Source organism: Moschus berezovskii, chromosome 11, assembly GCF_049115385.1.
Source record: "Moschus berezovskii isolate FMDL1 chromosome 11, NW_MosBer_1.0, whole genome shotgun sequence".
Classification (NCBI taxonomy): domain Eukaryota; kingdom Metazoa; phylum Chordata; class Mammalia; order Artiodactyla; family Moschidae; genus Moschus; species Moschus berezovskii.
Genome location: NC_142470.1, coordinates 95,385,617 through 95,404,931, shown reverse-complemented (window position 1 = coordinate 95,404,931; position 19,315 = coordinate 95,385,617). Strand labels below are relative to the sequence as shown.

General features: G+C 46.2%; 1 protein-coding gene across 17 annotated transcripts in view; it reads right to left on the bottom strand.

The window, feature by feature from the left end:
- Nucleotides 1-19,315, bottom strand: part of DYSF (dysferlin) — a 229,666-nt gene that overhangs the window by 176,196 nt on the left and 34,155 nt on the right. The window lies entirely within an intron of this gene.

The window sequence follows — 19,315 nt, the reverse complement described above, 5'->3', positions numbered from 1 at the left end:
CGAATACCCTTCACCACTGCCACCTCTCAGACAACCCATGGACAGGCTGATCTGCCTAAAACACCTAGGAACCCTCAAGACTTCCCTGGCAGTCTGCCGCAGTTACCCCTTCACCAGGCCTGGAAGGCCAGGCCCCTATCCGGGCACCAGAAGAATAAGAGACACTTTCCTTTCCCCCAAGGTCAACTTTGACCCCTTCTGCCCCTCCCCAGAGGCCCAGCCTCACCACCCCATGTGCCTGGGTTGTCCTGCCCATCAGACCTAAACTGTCCACCAGAGCAGCCTCTCCTGGAAGCACGCCTGCATCTCCTCTCCTTCCACAGCTCTCCTGACCCGCCAACTACACAGACCTTCTACCTAGTGTCCCTGAGCTGGGCCAGCAATGAGGGTGAAGGGAAAACACACAGACCCTCCTATCTTCAGGGACAGGGAGAGAGGAAAGTTGGAGCGGGGAAGTCTGCCCCACTCCCAAAGAAGGCTGTCACCCCCACACACAAGGCCATATGTCCGACCAAGGGGAGAGGGCCCATAAATGGATGGTCTCTTAGGAAAAGAAGGTCGTCACTTGATGACCAGTGAAGGGACCCTTCAAAGGGGGCCAAGGGAAAGGTTGTGTCTCTAAGCCAAAAAGTGAGCAAAATGTGTTCTGCAGCAGGAAGGAAATCAGAGCAGCAAGTGGCCTCCGTCAGTCAGAACCGTGGTTGTGTCTGGATCGAGGTTGGGCATGATTCCTGCACCTTAACGTCAGGACGTGAACAACGACCAGTCTCAGATGCGTTTTCATCATTTGCTTCATAATTTATTTCCTGATGGGTAAGTAGCACACCTGTTATCTGGGACCGCCATTTTTCTGGTGTCTGTAACAACTGATTTGAACATGAATTTTTATGACTCGTGAAATAAAACTTCCATCTTGACCTAATTCAGTTCAGTTCAACTCAGTCGCTCAGTCTTGACCTAATTAACTAATTGTTAGAACTGGCTGCTCACAGTGATGAAGCGCTTCACACTCACCACTACTATCAAGAAACAGACAAGGGAGGCATGTACATGGGTGGCTGAGCCCCTGTGCTGTCCTCCTGAAACTGCCACAACAGTGTTAACCGGCTCGCAGTGCAGTTCAGTCGCTCAGTTGTGTGCGACTTTTGCCATCCAGCCATCTACTTCAATATAAAATAAAAAGTTTAAAAAAAGAAATAGAAGACAACAAATGTTGGCAAGGATGTTGAGAAACTGAAACCCTTGTGTTGAGAAATTGAAACATTGGTTGGAATGGAAAACGATGCAGGAACTATGGGAAACAGCATGGTAGTTCCTCAAAAAGTTACACATAGAATTACCATATGCTGTAGCAATTCCTCTTCTGAGTAAATGCCCAAAAGAATTTCAATCAGGGACTCAAAGAGATACTTGTACACCCAGGTTTGTAACAGCATTGTTCACAATTGCCAAAAGGTGGAAGCAACCCACGTGTGTAACAATAGATGAACAAAGTGTGGCAAATGCACACGTGGAGTCTTACTCTTAAAGAGGAGGGAAACTCTGACACTTGCTACAACAGGGATGAACCTTGGAGACGTTGCTGCTGCTGCTGCTAAGTCACTTCAGTCGTGTCCGACTCTGTGTGACCCCATAGACGGCAGCCCACCAGGCTCCCCCATCCCTGGGATTCTCCAGGCAAGAACACTGGAGTGGGTTGCCATTTCCTTCTCCAATGCATGAAAGTGAAAAGTGAAAGTGAAGTTGCTCAGGCATGTCTTTACGCCAAATGAAATAAAACAGGCACAAAAAGACAAATATTGTACGGTGACCTAGAGGGGTCAAATTCATAGGGACAGAAAGCAGATTAGTGGTTACGTGGGGTGGGGGATAAGGGAAGATGGAGTCATTATTTCGGCGGTACAGAGCTTCAGTCTGAGGAAGATGAAAAGTTCTGGAGATGGATAATGGCAATGGCTGCACAAATTGTAACTGTACTGAACACCACTGAACATCAAAACGGTTAAGTGGTTTTGTTATGTATGTTTTATCATGATAAAAATAAATTTAAAAACTAGCTGTTTGTGTAAGTTTCTTGGCAATAAAATTCCTTTATCTCCATCCCTCTTGGAACCAGCAGACTCTTAGTTGCTTTGCAAGTTTCTTTGTTAGCAAAGCAATAACCCTGACACATACATGCGTGTGTACATCCTAAATAGCTTCAGCTGTGTCTGACCCTTTGTGAACCTACGGACTGCAGCCCACCAGGCTCCTCTGTCCATGGGATTCTCCAGGCAAGAATACTGGAGTGGGTTGCCTTGCCCTCCTGCAGGGGATCTTCCCGACGCAAGGATCAAACCCACAACTTCTGCGGCTCCTGCATTGCAGGTGGATTCTTCACCACTGAGCCACCGGGAAAGCCCAGCCTGATATTTACTCAAGACCAATTTTTCTAACACTTCTTTACAGAAGATGCTGTAAACAAGAAAACCACAAGCCCAAAATGGTGTCACTCATGCTAAAGCCCATAGTACCAAACCTAGATTTAATGATGGGTCTAACTGCAGTTTCAACTTTTCCCAGAATTGTAACCTTAATAGGCCAGTTTGGAATATTCTGGTCAAGCACCAAAATGGACATCTGTCATGTGGGCCCTCTCCACCCCACCCCCACCCCAGCCAGTGGAAGACGACGAGGTAATCAGCATGATAAACCCTTGCCTGATCCCTTCTCCTCCCAAAAAGTTGATGTCCTGGCTTAAAAATAACCCTTTATTTTCTTTTGGTAGTATCTTCTTGTCCCACCCACCTTCTGTCTATAAAACTTTCCATTTTGTACAGCCCCTTGGAGCACCTTTCTAATTGCTCTAAATTCATGAGTCGTTGTGAAATTGAAAGTATTAGACACTCAGTCGTGTCCGACTCTTTGTGACCCCATGAACTACAGCCTCCAAGGTGCCTCTGTCCATGGAATTCTCCACACAAGACTACTGAAGTGGGTAGCCATTCCCTTCTCCAGGGGATCTTCTGACCCAGGGATGAAAGCCAGGTCTCCTGCATTGCAGGCAGACTCTTTACCATCTGAGCCACCAAAGAAGCCCAGTCAATTCATGAGTTATTGAATAGAACCAGTTAGATCTTCAGATTTACTTGGTTCAATTTTGTTTTTCAACAGAGCTAAAGGGAGAGGCGGAGAAGGCAATGGCAAGCCACTCCAGTACTATTGCCTGGAGAATCCCATGGATGGAGGAGCCTGGTAGGCTGCAGTCCATGGGGTCGCTAAGGGTCAGACATGACTGAGCGACTTCACTTTCACTTTTCACTTTCACACATTGGAGAAGGAAATGGCAACCCACTCCAGTGTTCTTGCCTGGAGAGTCCCAGGGACGGGGGAGCCTGGTGGGCTTCCGTCTATGGGGTCACACAGAGTCGGACACGACTGAAGTGACTTAGCAGCAGCAGCAGCAAAGAGAGAGGTGTTTGCTAATACTCATTCCAGAGTTCTAAAACCACTCAGGATGCTAGGAATCACATTTTCTAGCATTCAGACTGGTTTTGTTAGGGGAACCACTGACTGAAACTGACTTACCCTGGCCAGGCCTGACAGTAACCACTTGGCACAGGACCTCCAAAACAGGAGGTCCTGGTAAGGACCACCACCAACCGAAAGAATTAGAGAAAAGTCAAAAGAAGAGAAGAGAGGCCAGTCCATATGTCCTACCAGCCTCCCAAAATCCTTCTCACCGGACTCCATCTTGGGTGAATGATGCAAACGTCACCATCAGGAAGGACCCCAGTCAGACCGATTGGCTGGAGACAACCGGGAAAAGCCCGAGAGTGCAAGCCACACAGCAGAGCAGTTCCCCTGGGTTCCCCTATCCTGCTGCCCTCCACCTAGGAGCCCTTCCCAATAAAATCTCCTGCTTTGTCAGCACGTGTCTCCTGGGACAATTCATTTCCAAGTGTTAGACAAGAGCCCACGATTGGGCCCTGGAAGCAGTCCCCCTTCCTGCAATAGTTTGTGTTATACTCCTTTGCAGAGCAGAGCAGAGCAGGCTTGTGCCATGGCTCACTCAGGCAGGCCTCCTGGAGTGTCTCCATCCCTTCCCAAGGGGAAGGCCACTGTCACCAGCGTGTTGACTGAACTGTTCTCACAGCCAGAGCAATGTCAAGAATACCAGAGAGTTAGGTGTAGAGAACCAGGGATCCACGCTGAAAGCAGACAGGGTAGTGGTCCCTGGGAGAAAGAGAACAAGGAACGGCTTTCTTGACATAACAGAAGCCATTTGGGGCTTAAGTCATTTATGATCTAAGCCTGGCCACAGTCCTTGTCTTTGAACAGGTCTCAGTAATAATGATCTTAAGAAAACACAAGGACAAGCTTACCAGGTGAAAGTAATAATAACAAAAATAAATCAATTGTAAAGACTCCCAGGTCTATTTCAATGGTAAAGACTAGCTTAATGCACATTCTTGAGCTGTTTTGCAGAATTTAAATACCACCCCAGGCGCTCATGGTAAAGAATTCGCCTGCCAAGCAGGAGACACAAGTTCGATCCCTGCATCGGAAAGATCCCCTGGAGAAGGAAATGGCAATCCACCCCAGTATTCTTGAGAAATTTCGTGGACAGAGGAGCCTGGCGGGCTACAGTCCATGGGGTTGCAAAAGAGTCAGACACAACATAGAGATTAAATAACAGCAACAACTGGGTCAGCTAGAATATAAGGGGTAACGATGTTGACCTTCTCTGACCCTCAGTCCTTCAATCAACTAAAACCTGGACTCTGCCCACTGCCCAAACCCTTTCGTGAATATGCATTATACCCTTTAGCTTAAAACTTCCCCAATTCTGCTGCCTGGGGAGACACTGCTTTGGGAAACATTCCCTATATTCTCCTTACTTGCTGCAAGAAATAAATCCTTCCTTCTCCCTATCTTCGACTTGGTTGTGTCTTTTGGCTCAATACCCACTAAGAGGCGAACCCAGTTTCTGGGTAACAGTGTGACACTGAAAACCTAGGGCAGGAGAAAGGAGGGACTTGCTTGAGCAGGTAGATGGTAGATGGCGGACCCTGCCCTAGAACTTGTGAAATAGAGTCGGTATTGCTAAGGTGGAGCTGGGAGGTCACTAATGAAGTGTGATTCATATATGGCTCAGTTCAGTTCAGTTCAGTCGCTCAGTCGTGACCAACTCTTTGCAACCCCATGAATCACAGCACACCAGGCCCCCCTGTCCATCACCAACTCCTGGAGTTCACTCAAACTCATGTCCATTGAGTCGGTGATGCCATCCAGCCATCTCATTCTGTCGTCCCCTTCTCCTCCCACCCCCAATCCCTCCCAGCATCAGAGTCTTTTCCAGTGAGTCAACTCGTCACATGAGGTGGCCAAAGTATTGGAGTTTCAGCTTTAGCATCAGTCCTTCCAATGAACACCCAGGATCGATCTCCTCTAGAATGGACTGGTTGGATCTCCCTGCAGTCCAAGGGACTCTCAAGAGTCTTCTCCAGCACCACAGTTCAAAAGCATCAGTTCTTCGGCGATCAGCTTTCTTCACAGTCCAACTCTCACATCCATACATGACCACGGGAAAAACCATAGCCTTGACTAGACGGACCTTGGTTGGCAAAGTAATGTCTCTGCTTTTTAATATGCTATCTGGGTTGGTCATAACTTTCCTTCCAAGGAGTAAGCGTCTTTTAATTTCATGGCTGCAGTCAGCATCTGCAGTGATTTTGGAGCCCAAAAAAATAAAGTCTGACACTGTTTCCACTGTTTCCCCATCTATTTCCCATGAAGTGATGGGACCAGATGCCATGATCTTCGTTTTCTGAATGTTGAGCTTCAAGCCAAACTTTTCACTCTCCTCTTTCACTTTCATCAAGAGGCTTTTTAGTTCCTCTTCACTTTCTGCCATAAGGGTGGTGTCATCTGCATATCTGAGGTTATTGATATTTCTCCCGGCAATCTTGATTCCAGCTTGTGCTTCCTCCAGCCCAGCATTCCTCATGATGTACTCTGCATATAAGTTAAATAAGCAGGGTGACAATATACAACCTTGATGTACTCCTTTTCCTATTTGGAACCAGTCTGTTGTTCCATGACCAGTTCTAACTGTTGCTTCCTGACCTGCATACAGGTTTCTCAAGAGGCAGGTCAGGTGGTCTGGGATTCCCATGTCTTTCAGAATGTTCCACAGTTGATTGTGATCCACACAGTCAAAGGCTTTGGCATAGTCAATGAAGCAGAAATAGATGTTTTTCTGGAACTCTCTTGCTTTCTCCATGATCCAGCGGATGTTGGCTATTTGATCTCTGGTTCCTCTGCCTTTTCTAAAACCTGCTTGAACATCTGGAAGTTCATGGTTCACATATTGCTGAAGCCTGGCTTGGAGAATTTTGAGCATGACTTTACTAGTGTGTGAGATGAGTGCAATTGTGCGGGAGTTTGAACATTCTTTGGCATTCCCTTTCTTTGGGATTGGAATGAAGACTGACCTTTTCCAGTCCTGTGGCCACTGCTGAGTTTTCCAAATTTGCTGGCATATTGAGTGCAGCACATATATGGCTCAGCCTGGATTTAATCTGACCTTTTGACCTGATGAAATCATCCAGAACACCTGCCAGAAACCAAGATATTTATGGGACCTCTACCCTAAATTAACTCCGTGACAGTCTACCCATCTATCAGACCCCGACCCTGAAACAACTTGTAATACTCAAAGCACAAACATTGTCAAAGTCAATCACAATTCTCTCTAGGCAACTTTTAACAACCTCCAGGCTCTTTGTCTTTATAAGCCCTTCTCTCTCCCAGTACTTTCACAGGTACCTGAATTTGTGTCTCCCATATTACATTTTTTTAACATTTATTTATTTTTGGCAATGCTGGGTCTTCATTGCTGCTCAGCTTTTCTCTAGCTGCCGTGAGCGGGGCTACTCCCTAGCTGTGGGTCACTGGCCCAAGGGTGCAGGACATGGGCTACAGTAGTAGTTGTGGTTCCCAGGCTCTAGAGCACAGGCTCAGTAGTTGTGACCACAGGCTCAGTTGTCCCAAGGCATTTGGGATCTTCCCAGATCAGGGATTCAACCCTGTGTCCCCTGCATTGGCAGGCGTATTCTTTACCACTGAGCCACCAGGGAAGCCCCCTGAAATGCAATTCTTAAAATCTCAAATAAACCATTTTCTTATCCGCAGCCTCGTGCATTACTTTTTGGTTGACAAATTTGGTCCCCAGATTGCCAGGGCGACAGGGCAGGCAGGGGAGCGGATGGATGGCGGGCCTGGCGGTGCAACCTGGAAGCTGCAGCCGGAACGCAGCGGATCGCTGAGCACAGAGCAGCCCAGCCTCCTCTGCCTCCCTCGCCGCCCGCCCAGCCCTCCGCCCGGGAGAATTCCCGGAAGCGGGGCGGGAACAATGGGAGGAAATGCAGGAGGAAGCGGCGACTCCACCCCTGCCAGCCCGGGGAACTGGCCTGCTCCTTGGACTGCTTGTTATTTCCTCCTTTCTAAGTCTTTCTGGGTCATAAAATAACCCCACCTCCCAGCCCTGCATAGGCCCTGGGGTCAGCCCTTCCGAGGGGGAAGACTGGAGGCAGGATGCCCGTCCCTAAGCCTAAGGAGCCTGCTGTGGGGTCAAGCTCCGAGAAAGGCAGAGTGTCCTCTGAGTGGGTGGAGGAAAGAAGGAAGAGGGAAGGGTCTGAGGCTGAGCGAGATGGGAAAACCCTGAGGGGCCACTCTTCGTTCATTCATTTCACGGAGGACAGAGGAGACAGGGTGTTATTCAGGGGGATCAGACCTGGGAGGATGCAGACCCTTGAGGAGACTCAACCCATCCTGAGATCAACACTGAGACACAGAACTTGGGGCACCCCGCCTTCGGCATACGAGGGATGCTGCACACTTGGTGGGCCCCAACCTTTAGTGGCAGGCAGGATTCAGCACAAATGAGGCCAGGATGGGCCTGGGGCCTGGGAGCCAGCTCTGAGTGTGCATGGAGCCCGGTAAGCTGGAATAAAAGCCTGTGAGCCTTGCCCCCCACCCCCACTCTGCACAGTCTACTGATAGAAAAATGTGCCGCCCAGCCTCTCCAGACTCCGTCATCCCTCTTGGCTGTGCTGTGTTCTGATGCCACTGGAATGTGAGGGCACAAGTTTGGGGGCGGAAAGAGCTGCTGCCATCCCAAAGACAGAAAGTGAGGTCAGGAAGCAGCATGGAGGAGGGAGGGAAAGGTCAAAGCAGCTGCTTCCATGCTGACAGGCACACTTTTCCTCATGAAAGAAGAATTCATTCAAACATCACCCAGACAGGTTACTGTCCTGCCAGAAATGGGAAGTGGTGACCTCCAAGTCTGAGCCTTAAGTGGGAAGGTAAGAATTAAGGTGGCCAAGTAAGTTGATTTTAACAAAGCACAAAGAAGTCAAAACAATTTTAAAACATCTGGCCACATACGGGAAAAGAATCTTAAAGAGTAGATATGTGTGGTGGAGACTCACTATGCTGTACATCTGAAACTAGCACAACACTGTAGATCAACTATACTCCGATAAAAGTTAAAATAAATACGTAAATAAAACAGTGGGCCATTTTACATCATTGTTCATAAGAACAAAACACAGGAGGCAACCCAAACATCAAGCATAGCAGATGAGTAACTTTAGACATACAACAGAATACTATGTTGCTGTTGTTCAGTCACTAAGTCATGTCCGACTCTTTGGGACCCCGTGGACTGTAGCATGCCAGGCTTTCCTGTCCTTCGCGATCTACAGCTATAAAAATAATGGGAATATTACACTGTAGATTTATAATATATGGAAATTCTTCAAGATACATTGTTAAGCATATGGATCAACAGAACAGAATATAGACAGCCCAGAAATAAACCCACACCCCTATGACCAATTAATATTTGACAAAAGAGGCAAGAAAAAACAATGGGAAAAAAGACTGTATCTTCAGCAAGTGGTGCTGAAAAAGTTGAACAGCCACATGTAAATCAGTGAAGTTACAACACACCCTCTCACCACAAAAATAAACTCAAAATGGCTTAAAGACATAAGACATAATACCATACAAGTCCTAGAAGAGATCAAAGGCAAAACATTCTCTGACATAATCATGCCAATGTTTTCTTGGATCCCAAGGCAATAGAAATAAAAACAAAAGTAAACAAACGGGACCTAGTCAAACTTACAAGCTTTTGCACATTATGGGAAAAAATGAAAAGACAAACTGCAGAATGGGGAAAATATTTACAAACAGCGCAACCAACGGTGCTTAATTTCCAAAATACACATACAGTTCACACAATTCAACAACAAAAAAGCAAACAACCCAATTGATAAATGGGCAGACGACCTAAACAGACATTTCTGAAAAACAGAAATACAGATGGCCAGTAGGCCTGTGGCCTACTGAAATGAAACATGCAAAGAGGTTCAGCATTGCGAATTATTAGAGAAACGCAAGTCAAAACGACCATGAGGCACCACCTCACACCAGTCAGAACAGCCGTCATTAAAAAGTCTACAAATAAATGTTGGAGAGAGCGTGGAGAAAAGGGAAACCTCCTACACTGTTGGTGGGAATGTAAGCTGGTATAGCCACTGTGGAAACCAGTATGGAGGTACCTCAGAAAACTGAAAACAGAATTACGTTGTGTGATTATACAGATAATACAGATTACTGTATGATCTAGCAAGCCCACTCCTGGACACATATCCAGACAAAACAATAATTCAAAGAGATACATGCACCTTTTTGTTCATAGCAGCAGTAGTCACAATAGCCAAGACATGGAAACAACCTAAATGTCCATCAACAGATGAATGGGTGAAGAAGATATGGTACATATACCCATGGAATACTACTAAGCCATAAAAAATGAAATAATGCCATTTCACAGCAACATGGATGCAACTGGACATTTTCATGCTAAGTGAAGCAGGTCAGAACAAGAATGACAAATACCATGTGATGTCACTTATATGTGGAATCTAAACTATGATGCAAATGAATCTCTCTATGAAATAGAATCACGGACACAGAGAACAGATTGGTGGTTGCCAAGGGGGAGAGGGTTGGGGGGTAGGTCGAATGGGAGGCTGGGGTTAGTAGATGTGAGCTTTCATATATAGAATGCATAAACAACAAGGTCCTACTATATAGCACAGAGAATTATATTCAATATCCTATGATAATCATAATAGAAAAGAATATTTTAGGAAAACAGATTATGCGTCTGTGTGTGTGTATAGATATTACATATATACACATGTAAAGCTGAATCACTTTGCTGCACAGGAGGAATTAACACAACATTGTAAATCACCTATACTGCAATTTTTAAAAAATATTGATTGTTTTTTTTAAACATACATCGTAAAGTGAAAAACCAAGTTCAAAAAAGTATGTATAATATGCTACCTGTTACTTAGAGTAGTCAGAAAGGGTAATGCTGGTTGCAAGGCTGGAGGGAGAGGACAATGGGAAGTTACTGTTTAATGGGTATAGAGCTTTAGTTTTACAGATGAAAAGAGTTACAGTGATGGATGGTGATGATGGTTACACAACAATGCTAATGTATTTAATATCACTAAACTATATATATATACTTAAAAATGGTTAAGACAGTAAATGTTTCATCTTCAGTTCAGTTCAGTCACTCAGTCGTGTCCGACTCTTTGCGACCCCATGAATCACAGCACACCAGGCCTCCCTGTCCATCACCAACTCCCGGAGTCCACCCAAACCCATGTCCATTGAGTTGGTGATGCCATCCAACCACCTCATCCTCTGTCGTCCCCTTCTCCTCCTGCCCTCAATCTTTCCCAGCATTAGGGTCTTTTCAAATGAGTCAGCTCTTTGCATCAGGTGGCCAAAGTGTTGGAGTTTCACCTTCAACATCAGTCCTTCCAATGAACACCCAGGACTGATCTCCTTTAGAATGGATTGATTGGATCTGCTTGCAGTCCAAGGGACTCTCAAGAGTCTTCTCCAGCACCACAGTGCAAAAACATCAATTATTCAGCGATCAGCTTTCTTCACAGTCCAACTCTCATATCCATACCTGACCACTGGAAAAACCATAGCCTTGACTAGACGGACCTTTGCTGACAAAGTAATGTCTCTGGTTTTTAATATGTTGTCTAGGTTGGTCATAACTTTCCTTCCAAGGAGTGTCTTTTAATTTCATGGCTACAATCACCATCTGCAGTGATTTTGGAGCCCAGAAAAATAAAATCAGCCACTGTTTCCACTGTTTCCCCATCTATTTCCCATGAAGTGATGGGACCAGATGCCATGATCTTAGTTTTCTGAATGTTGAGCTTTAAGCCAACTTTTTCACTCTCCTCTTTCACTTTCATCAAGACGCTCTTTAGTTCTTCACTTTCTGCCATAAGGGTGGTGTCATCTGCATATCTAAGGTTATTGATATTTCTCCTGGCAATCTTGATTCCAGCTTGTGCTTCCTCCAGCCCAGCATTTCTCATGATGTACTCTGCATATAACTTAAATAAGCAGGGTGACAATATACAGCCTTGACATACGCCTTTTCCTATTTGGAGCCAGTCAGTTGTTCCATGTCCATGTTATATTTTACCATAATACAAAAAAATCTATTTTAATAAATAAATATACTAGCTATTGTGTAAAAATAGGAAAGTCAGAATTTATACTGGTGATTAAGCAATATGAGTGATAGAGAAGAAACAAAAAACAGTTATAACCATGGGAGAAAGAAAAGAAGCAGATGGAGAAACAAAGGGAAGAATTTCACTGATTTTTTTTAAATCATTTCTGGTTTTATAGCTCCTTAAATTTTTTTACAAACTCAAAAATTAAATTTAAAAATGAAGCATAAAAAAGTTCTTTAAATTTTATAATTTATTCATTCAACAAATACTTATTTTGCACATCAGAAAATACTGGGCCTGACATCATGGAACTTACATTCTACTAAGAGCTGCCTGCCTCCTGACTGAGTGTATATTAGATACGTTGCCAAGCACTCTACAAGTATACCTGTCACAGCACTGGGGTAGTATACTGGTGTTAGTTCAATTTATCTTACAGATGAGGAAACTGGGACTCAGAAAGGCATTTAACTTTTCTGATTTCACACAAATAACACAGAGCCAGACTCCAAAGGCCTGGCCTTAGACCCAATCATAGACTAGCGGACATACCTTGGAGCTCTGTGAGCACATCGTGAAAGACACAAAAAAATCCTTGGTTTGCCTCATCCTTGGAAACAGGAACCCAGGCTATAAATTTTATCAGGGTCAATCTTTTTTTAAAAAATCTATTCCCGAGATGCATTAATCATGCCTTCTTATTTTCTATATTTCCATGACATATTTTTGACATTTAAGGCTTTGCTCACTTTGGAGAGGCTGCCCTTCCCAGGGCTGGCCAACTCCTAGAGACAGTAAAGGATTCACTGGCAACTACACCCTTCATATGGAAACCAACCAATCCAGAGCCCACACCCACACCACTCCTCTACAGAGTGCTCCCACTCAGCCAGCATTCCCCTGCCCTGAAACCCCAGGACCAGGTACCACAAAATTCCATGCAGCCCAACACCCCACAGCCTGCAGAAACTATTCAGACCCGCCATCCCTAAGGGTTTTTCCCTGGTGGCTCAGATGCTAAAAAATTTGCCTGCAATGCAGGAGACCTATATTCAATCCACATCAGTATACTTTCCTGGAGAATCCCATGGACAGAGGAGCCTGGTGGGCTACAGTTCCTTGAGGTTACAAAGAGCCAAACATGACTGAGCAACTAACACTTTCACTTTCACAACCATTCCTAAACCCACTCACCCTGCCTCAGTTCAGTTCAGTTCAGTCATTCAGTCATGTCCAACTCTTTGCAACCCCATGGACTGCAGCACGCCAGGCTTCCCTGTCCATCACCAACTCCCAGAGCTTGCTCAAACTCATGTCCATCAAATCGGTGATGCCATCCAACCATCTCATTCACTGTCATCCCCTTCTCCTCCAGCCTTCAATCTTTCCCAGCATCAGGGTCTTTTCTAAGGAGTCATTTCTTCACATCAGATGACCAAAGTATTGTAGCTTCAGCTTCAGCATCAGTCCTTCCAACAAATATCCAGGATTGATTTCCTTTAGGATTGACTGGTTGGATCTCCTTGCCGTCCATGGGACTCTCAAGAGTCTTCTCCAACACCACAGTTCAAAAGCATCAATTCTTCGGCACTCAGTTTTCTTTATGGTCCAACTCTCACATCCATACATGACCACTGGAAAAACCATGACTTGACTAGAAGGACTTTTGTCAGCAAAGTAATGTCTCTGCTTTTTAATATGCTGCCTAGGTTGGTCATGGTTTTTCTTCCAAGGAGCAAATGTCTTTTAATTTCATGGCTGCAGTCACCATCTGCAGTGATTTTGGAGCCCCCAAAATAAAGTCTGTCACTCTTTCCATTGTTTCCCCATCTATTTGCCATGAAGTGATGGGACCAGATGCCAAGATCTTAGTTTTTTGAATGTTGAATTTTAAACCAGCTTTTCACTCTCCTCTTTCACTTTCATCAAGAGGCTCTTTAGTTCCTCTTTGCTTTCTGCTTACCCTGCCTAGCCCTTTCTTTTCTGAGGAAACCACAGTAGAGGCTCCTCTGCCTCATGACTGACCCTGGTGCTTCCCAGCGCCTGCCCCTCCTTTAGGGAACTGATGAGAGGCAGTCCTGTGTGGGGTCCTGGCTGGGGAACAGATCTGGCTGAGAGCCCAGGAGAAACCAGCCAGCCAGAGAGAGGCAGCCGGGCCTGTGGCAGGCATGGCTGAGGGACCCTAAGAGAGAGGCTCTTCCGCTGAAAGTGGCCTCCACACCTGCAAGGGTGAAAGTCCCCCATCAGTACTCCAGGTCTCCCCTATGCCGTGGTGCCATGAGCTGAAGAACGAACAGGTGCAGCGGTCCAAGGAAGACAAGAGCCTCCCACAGGAAAGGCTTCCACAGCCCAGCCTGGTAAGTTATAAAGGGAATGCTGGCAATGGAGAACCAGTTCACAACCTTCATGGTAAAGACTGAATCAGTCAAGAGGCACCTGTGGATGTTAAACCTAAAGGGATATTTTGATGAGGAGCAGGATATTTGCAGAGTATTAAAGAATTGATGCTTTTGAACTGTGGTGCTGGAGAAGACTCTTGAGAGTCCCTTGGACTGCAAGGAGATCCAACCAGTCCATTCTAAAGGAGATAGATCCTGGGTGTTCATTGGAAGGACTGATGCTAAAGCTGAAACTCCAATACTTTGGCCACCTCATGCGAGGAGTTGACTCACTGGAAAAGAGTCTGATGCTAAGAGGGATTGGGGGTGGGAGGAGACGGGGACGACAGAGAATGAGATGGCTGGATGGCATCACCGACTCGATGGATATGAGTTTGAGTGAACTCCGGGAGTTGGTGATGGACAGGGAGGCCTGGCGTGCTACAATTCATGGGGTCGCAAAGAGTCGGACACGACTGAGCAACTGTACTGAACTGAATATACTTTAAGGAGGAAAAAATAACAGTAAAGACACAATGGAAAAAAGAGACAATACCTTGACAGGTGATTGAAATGTCTCCAAAGAGGGACACCACACATCTCCAGCTCCTGAGACAAAACACAACTATGACACAACTAGGAGATAAACGATGACACATCCCAGTCAGAAGTCAGTAACCCAGCCTGATCATAGATCTAATCATGAGCAAGACATCAGACAAACTCCAAATGAGGAATAGTCCTTTTTAATTTGAGGAATATTCAATTTTTTAATTGGGGTATTATATTATTCAAAGCTTCCTGGATGACTCAGCAGGTAAAGAGTCCACCTGCAATGCAGGAAACCCAGGAGACCTGGGTTCAATCCCTAGATCAGGAAGATCCCCTGGAGGAGGAAACGGCAATCCACTCCAATATTCGTGCCTGGAGAATTCCATGGACAGGGGAGCTTGTGGGCTACAGTCCATGAGGTTGCAAAGAGTCGGACATGACTGAGCAACTAAGCGCACGCACACACACACACACACGTTATTCAAAAATATAAATTGTCACAACTGTGGAAATGGACCAAAGTAAAAGAGGTTATGGAAATATGATGATGAGAGTCAGTGTGATAGTCTAGACTGGGGATCCTGAACAGGAAAAGGTGGGGGGGAAGTGCTATAAAGGACATAATGTGGCCAGTAGATAGGATTGAAACACAAACAGTAGACTAAAGTAGGCAACTGTGTTAAATTTACTGAAATTGGTAACTTACTGTACTTATGTAAAAAAACCCTACTCTTAGGAAATATACATGGAAGTATTTAAAGATAAAGGGCCATGATGAATAAAACTTACCCTCAAGTGGGGGAGAAAGAAAAGGAGAGGAAGCAGGGAGGGGAGGTAGTGAGAGAGAGAATACTATAAAGCAAATGGAACAGAGCATGATCAGTAGGTGAATCTGAGTAAAGAGTATGTGAATGCTCTCTGTTCTATTTTTGAAATTTTTCTGGGTTTGAAATTATTTCCCCAGAAAAACTCTAGAAGGGTCTCCATGTGTCAGTTTCTCATGCTTTGCCTCTTAAACTAAGAAAAAGACATGTCAGCTAAAAACATATGTGTTACAACTCAAACCCATTCGTCACTGACCCAGCTGCACCTTCCTCATTAAATTCAGTGAGTTAGCGCAACAGGAAAGTCAGGCAGCCCCTGACCTGGCAGGACACACACACACACACACAAACACACACACATATGCAGGCACACAGACGCAGGGGACGTTTAAGGACACCGGTGAGGAGACAACATGAGTGGTGGTCCCTCCAGCCATGCATACCTAGCCATGAGGAGCGGGAAATGAGAAGAGCCGGATATTACACACACACACCCAGCCTGCCTGGCCTCTGGCAGCCTTCCTGCCAGTATCTGATTCCCCAGGGGTGCCCAGGGAATAACTCTAAATAGTTGTCCGCTTCAGTCCAAAAAAAGACAAAAGAAAAACTATTCTGAAACCCAGGGATATCCTGAATAGAATCCAGGACAAAATGCACAGTTATAAAAATCCTTGGAAAATAAGGATATGGTCAATGCTTCTGAGGATGCTGAGAACAAGAGGATGGCGAACTATAAATATTCCTGCCTCAAAACGGCCTCCTGGACTTCCCTGGTGGCCCAGGAGTTAAGAGTCTGCCTGCCAGGCTTCCCTGGTGGTCAGTGGCTAAGTATCCACCTGCCAATGCAGCAGACACAGGTTCGATCGTTGGTCCGGAAGGATCCCACATGCCTCAGAGCAACAGAGACCATGTGTCACAACTACTGAGCCTACACACTGAAACTACTGAGGCTACGAACCACAACTGCCAAAGCCTGCACGCCCAGAGTCCCTGCCCCGCAACAGGAGAACCCACCACGAGAAGCCCGCGCACGGCAAACAGAGAGCTCCCATGCGACAATACCCAGAACAGTCATAGACAAATCAACTTCCTCCCAGGGACTCGGGGGGCCAGCCAACTGGCCTGCTGAAACCTGGAAGTGGAGCACAGGCTCCCCAACTTCCAGCAACAACAGACTGCCTCTCTGACTTTTTTAATGTCTGTACACACAGGCACATTTGAGTGAACATCCATTCCCGTGGAAGAAAGACACCAGGACAAAGCAACCAATAGAAGGACAGAGAGAAAATACCCTCCACACTTAAAACAGATCGGGGGTCAATATGCCTGACAAGATCCCAAGTGCACAAACTACTAGAAACGAGTAAGAAAAAAACAAGCACCTCAAAATAGAAGGACAGGAAACCGACAGAAGAAGAAATACAACTGGGCAATAAAGATGCCCAACTTTACAAGCAATCAAGGAAACACAAATTATAAGATAGATTTTTTCCCCACGGCACTAGCAAAAATAAAACACTGATTTTTTTTATACTGTTGATAGATGTAAACCAGGACATCTTTTTGAAAAGTCATTTGTCAGAACTGATGAAAATGCTATTTCATTTCTAAGGACCGATCCTAAAGGAAAAACAGTATAAGAACATAAAAGCATTTGGATAAAGATGTTCAGTGAAAAACCAGGAAAGAAACTAAACACCAGTGGATAAGGGCTGCTGCTGCTGCTAAGTCACTTCAGTCGTGTCCGACTCTGTGCGACCCCATAGAAGGCAGCCCACCAGGCTCCCCAGTCCCTGGGATTCTCCAGGCAAGAACCCTGGAGTGGGCTGCCATTTCCTTCTCCAATGTGGATAAGGGCACAGTGGGATAAATTATGGCACACTCACAGCATGGAACATAACATGACTACTGAAAATGGGGTTGATCGATACCCTCTGACCTGGGAAAACGGTCCAAAATAAAACAACGAAAAACACAACGGGGACCATTTTACATGGAGCGACTCATTTTCGTGCAAATAAATGTATATGCTTGTATGATGGACATGAGTTTGAGTGAACTCCGGGAGTTGGTGATGGACAGGGAGGCCTGGTGTGCTGTGATTCATGGGGTCGCAAGGAGTCGGACACGACTGAACTGAACTTAACTGAAATAGATGCTCACGGATGAAGAAGACATGCACCAAATGATCAACAGTGGACATCACTGTAGGGGAGGGAAGGAGTGAATGGGAGAACATGACTTTTTCCTTTATAACCTTCTAAGAATGGAGCTTACTTATGCTTATGTTTTTAAAAATAATTTTTATTCTCGTTTCTGTAAATTTTTTTTAAACAGAAGAATATGTGCAGGGACTTCCCTGGTGGTCCATGGTTAAGAATCCACCTTCCAACGCAGGGACATAAGTTTGATCCCTGACGGTAAAGCTAATACTCCACACGCTGCGGGACTACTGAGCCCTAGTGCTACAAGGGGGATCTACTGTCCACAACTAAGACCTGACACAGCTAAATAAATGAAAGGATGTGTGCAAACTGAGGTACAGCATGTGTCCTCATGCAGCATGTGCTTGCTGCAATATTCACACGCTGGTGTGGTTTCTTATGCACATCCATATGGATTCTGCTATTACCACATACTGGGCACCTTCAATGTGCCAGGCACAGGGTAGGCATTAAGACATCCACAACTCTGCATTATGGTACTGTTATTGCCTCTGTCCCGATGAGGAAACAGAGGTTCAGAGAGGTCCAGGTCACAGGCAGTGCCAGGATGAGACTCACTGCTGACAGTGGAGTTCCTGAGAGAAGCTTTGGCCCTGACTCATGCCAGCGATACAGACAACCTAGAGGGCCAAGACCACCTGCTCCTGCCAGGATGGGACCCTCAGCCACACCAATCCACTCCAGGGGTGAGTGGCAGACACCCACTGGCCAGACCTGCTCCCCTGGCACCTCAGCGGCCTTCCTTACATTCTTGCGTGTGACTGACTCATGTTCAGCTTCTTCCTGGAAACCCCCATTTTCCCTCAACAGATAAAGCCCATTGTCCCAGGAGACACCAGGACACCCCTTCCACCTCCACCCGGGGTGGAAGGGAACCAAGACCTACTCAGTGACATCCCTACAAGAGATAGTCACCTATGTCAGGAAGATCCACCGTTCCCAAAATATCTCCTCACAGCCCATAATGGTGCCTAACCTCTCACCATTATCATTTCTCTTTTTGGTCTAAGCAGAGTCTGGGGAATAAAGCAGCATCCCCAACATTTTTAAGAAAATGCAAAAGTTAAGCTACAGGCTGCCACCAACACTTCAGTATGAGTGAGTCTTTTTCAACGACAGCTAAGAGGAGCCTTTGATGGGAAAGGACTGGGACAGTGGGACTCAAAGCAACCAGGACAGCCAGAGGAAGCACAAGGAGGGACAAAAAGGAAGTGTGCCTGGAGGAATGCCAGCTGCCGTTTGTGGAGCAGCCCTCTGCGCAGGACTCCGAGATGTGCCTGTGCGCCTGAGTTACGCTCCGTAAGGAGGAGCGAACGGAGGCTCAGGGAGCCGACATGAGGACCCGCCCCAGGCAGCAGGGCTGTTGCGACTGGACTGCACGTCTTCCCAAAGTCTATACTGGTTCCAGTCTACCAGCTCACGGAGCCCAACGTGGGGGTGGGAGGAGGAGCGGCTGAGGAGGAAGGACGGGGAGCACAGTGCGTGGGGCGCTGCCTTCTGGGACCCCCTCAGTGGCAGACACCATGCCGGCAACCCAGGTCGCAGGGCAGACTAAGCCAGGCAAGACTCTGTGAGTGGCTGAGAGAGCCCTCAATGGCCCACTTTATAGAGTCACCAGGTTGCTGAAAGGTCGGGGGTGGGTCACGCTTGTCCAGAGAAAATGCTATAGTGAGCGTCTAAAGGAACGCTTCCTTAAAACAGTAAAGTGCCTTCTAGCT